The 4,108-nt window shown below is 33.3% G+C and overlaps 1 long non-coding RNA gene across 1 annotated transcript; it reads left to right on the top strand.

The window, feature by feature from the left end:
- Nucleotides 1-423: 423 nt before the first annotated feature.
- Nucleotides 424-3,707, top strand: LOC140688605 (uncharacterized). The gene is made up of 3 exons (XR_012063303.1): nucleotides 424-456; nucleotides 2,623-2,747; nucleotides 3,590-3,707. It is a non-coding gene; the product is annotated as an uncharacterized lncRNA (long non-coding RNA).
- Nucleotides 3,708-4,108: the final 401 nt, after the last annotated feature.

Here is a 4,108-nt window from a genome sequence, read left to right as displayed (position 1 = left end):
AGTATATAAATAATTTTAAGGATGTTCTGTGTACCTCAGATTCTATATACTTCAAGTATTTCAAAACTTTAAAACATCAATACAGTTGTTTCCCATATTTAGACTAGAATTTTTGGATTATTTAGAATTCAAGTATGATAAATGATTTCATTTACTAAGAGGTCACTATAATAAAGTTATTTTCCTGACAACCTAAAATCTAACTAAAAGTACGTTTGTGGTACCAATTTAATAAAATATGAATAAGCTGTATGGAACTAGTTAAACCATTAGTAGAATTAAATGATGACAACAAAACTCTGTAGATCCAGTTAAGGAGGAAGAGTAAAAGAATGCTGTTGCACATGGATAATTTAAATACTTGTCCTTTCTTTAAAGGGCAATTTTGTTGTTACAGACTGCAGAAGACCAAGATACTTACAACGTTACAATGAGAAATTATGGCAGATTGTTATGGTAAGTATATTTTTTCCCATTAATTCTGTGAATCTGTTACATTTTCCTGGTGAAAGTTATGGGACTGGTGAGGTGATGTCCAGCTTCTAGAGTAGAGAGACATGTATAGATGAGTAGGATGGTGACATTCCCTGGAATACGTAATTCCCACCGCACCAAGCTGCTTTAACCGTTTCCTGTCCCTGTAAGGACACTGAACCCCACTGTGCTTCGTGAGGAGCAGCTGTGGAACTGATGCTTGTGGACTAGACAGTAGAACATTTGCAAGAGAGGTAGTTACTGTCTCTACTAATAGAAGCCTAGTTAATTGGAAGAGGATTAGATTTACTCTGATTTGCCATATATTCTAAAACTGGGGATGGAATTAAGGGTCTAGAAACCCTTTTGAAATAGTACACAAAATTGTGTGTGTGTGTGTGTGTGTGCATTTTAGGGGCGGGGAGGGAGCCATTTAGCTTCAGCTTCTCAAAGATCTCTAACTTCAAAAAAAGATTAAAAAAAGAAAAAGATTGGAAACCAGTTATTTCAGAAGATAGAACTAGGTCGGGAGAACAGACATGCTCATGGCAGGAAGTTTTTTGGCTCAAAGTAAGGATTCCTCAAGTTGAGAGCTGCCCCAGAATGGATTGTTCCAGTTTGAAACACATTGTTACAACTATAGCTTGATATTTTGGGATTAGTACCTACATCTTTTAAGGAGCTGCATAGTAGAAATCTGGGGTAGCCAACCAGTTCTTTTCTTTTATAACCATGTAACTGAATCAGAGCTATAGACAAAAATGTTTTCCTGTTCTGATTGCTTCTCCTTTTAATTCTTTTAAACTGTGTGTTTAGGAGTTGGTAGAGTTCTTAGAGTTCCAAGATTGTGTTGTAGCAGAAGATAAATATGTTGTAAGAAACTGTATGGAACAAAATATCCTTTCTCTTTAGCTAGATGTTTCGTATAATATAACTGTTTTGGAAGAAAATTTATACCTCCCATTGAAAGTTGGTCATCTGATTTCTTTTTAATTTGTTTTTATTATGAAATATATTAAATATCAAAATACAGTAATAAAGTGCGGAGCATAATTTAATGAAAAGTCAGCACTCAGAACAGATCTAAAATTCTGTTAATAGGCTGCGGGTTTCTTTTTCAAAGAAAAAAGTTACAAATAAAGTTCAAGCCCCCTTGTGCTCTTCTCTAGTTCCACAGTTTTCTCTACAAAAGTTTGAAAACAGTTTTCATTAAAAAAAAACTTGTAATATATATGTATGTATCTATTAATAATCTAAGGGAGTCTTCTTCCCTTTATTAAAATATTTATCAAAATTTGAGTTTATTGATGTTTAAATTCTTTAACCTTCATAAAACTGATTTTAGAAGCAAAGATTGCCTGTATTTTTAGCTCCCACCTACACCTGCCCCCAAGATTAAAACGATTTTATGAAAAGATTTCCAATAACACATTAAAAATAGAAACAGCTTCTGATTACAGTGATCGATGCCAGAAATAAGAATCTCAAAGACCCTGTTCCAGTTGATGGTAGCTTCTCTTCATTTTTAAATAAACAGAACAAGTATTTGTGTGTTTGTGTGTTTGTGCATTCTATGGTAGTATCATATATGACAATTTTTACTTTTCTTCCTATTGAATACAGAAAAGATGATGTATAGTTTTGTCTGTGAAATTTTAGTGTATCTATATGCCTTCCAAAAATGTGTGTGCAGTTAAAAACAGTTTATACAAAGGCAAGGTTTGATTCTGACTGGGTATTTTATGACTTGTTAACCTTGTCAAAGATGCTAGAACTGTACTCATAGGGTAATATTTAATTAGTGTATTAAGCTTGAAAAATTAGAGTTCTTTATAAAAGTCAACTTGAAATTATTTTGATAACTTGAGAGTTTAATTCAAGTTTGTTTAAAAAAAAAGACACTGTAATTTGTCAGAACTGGTCATTTTCACACGTAATTTGAAAGAAACAAAGTGTGAAGTTAAATCCCTCTAGTACATCCTATTTGAAATAAGTGATATGCCTTCTATTTTAATGTCAGTCTTTTCTACAGCTTTAACATGTTAAATGAGTAGGTTGTTTAAAGAACCTTGGTATGATGATATCTCTGTAGTTTGATAAATGAAAATGATTTTTGATATTAAAAGTAAGTTATGTTTTGCTTCTTAGTTCCATTGGTGAATATGATAAAGCTATCCAGGCTTTTAAGTCCACGCCCCTTGAGGAATTAGAAGACATCGTAGGTTTTGCATTGGCTTTATTTATGAAGGGTCTGTACAAAGAGAGTAGCAAAGGTAAGTATGTTGCTTAAAGCTAAAGGGTATTTACATCCTACCAGATTCCAGAGAAGACTTTAATCATGATAAGCTTATATACAGAAAAATGTGATATTAAGATGGGGGTAGGTGCTGCAGTGTTTATTAAAAATCTGACTAGGAGTCAGGAAAAATACTAGGTATTTTTTAGCCTGTTCTCTTATTTAGTATATTATTATGATGAATAGTCACCATAATAATGTAATCATTTAGCAGTGTTGTGAACTGCGTATTACCTTTATTATTTAGATGAAGAAACTGAGGTCCAAGCTCTCTGATGGTACACATGTAAGGTAGCATTTGAAAGCTGGTCTTTACTGTTCCACAGCGTTTCAGTATACATTTCTGATAAATGAAGACCTCAACCATTGTTAGTAATAATATACTTTGGTTTCTCCAAAAATGTTTATTGAGTACATTTCCATATAAATGGGCCGAACCTATGTGTGTGCATCTCATTGTAAGTATCTACTGCTTAATGAAGTTCCTGCTCTGTTCATGGGGATTTGGTTGATATCTCAATGGCTGTGGGCCTCCAATTCTTTTAATGTTACTGACTCAGAATTCTCTATAGATTCAGAAGATGCAGTTTGGGAAATGGCACATAATAATCCTAATGATATCCCCAGAATCACTGTGGAACAGCTAAACCAAGTTATGTTATTTATGAGTTTTTATTCTGTTAACTTGAGAACAAAGGAATAATATATAATTTTAGTTAGACTATTTTGAAAGCTAAGATTAGGAAAGGAAAAACCCCAGTTTGTCAATCAGGGTTGCTTTTACATTGTTTTGCTTTTGTTTCTGACTCTGTGTAACAGCCTATGAGAGAGCCTTGTCTGTTGTTGAATCAGAACAAGACAAAGCCCATATCTTGACAGCTCTGGCAATAACGGAGTATAAACAAGGAAAAATGGATGTAGCCAAGACGTTGCTATTTAAATGGTATGTATAGTTAACATCAACACTTAAGATGACCAGATCCTTAAATATTGGGTGAAAATTTAGAGTAACGTAAAATGACATTTTTAATGTTTTAGGAACGTTTTGGTGAATAAAAGGGATTGGACCTACCTGGTTTTGAACAGTCACAGTTAGAGCTGGAGATTATGATTTAATCTTAGTCCTGGATCCATCCAATTCTTCAAAGTCATTTTGTACTCTGGGTGTATTATTTATTTTTTAAAAAGGGTAATTGATCACCTAATCTGGTAGGATCTTGAAATTTTTATTAAGGCAGCAATAACTGGCTTGTTTTGGTCCTGTGGGTTCCCAAAGAGATTTTTTTTTCCTCTTCCCTTTTCAGGTTTACCTGATAAAGTTCAGGTAAAATTGAGCCT

The sequence above is a fragment of the Vicugna pacos genome, chromosome 23 (genome assembly GCF_048564905.1).
Source record: "Vicugna pacos chromosome 23, VicPac4, whole genome shotgun sequence".
In the NCBI taxonomy this organism is placed as follows: domain Eukaryota; kingdom Metazoa; phylum Chordata; class Mammalia; order Artiodactyla; family Camelidae; genus Vicugna; species Vicugna pacos.
The sequence above is the reverse complement of the archived record's forward strand: the minus strand, read 5'-3'. Positions and strand labels throughout refer to the sequence as shown.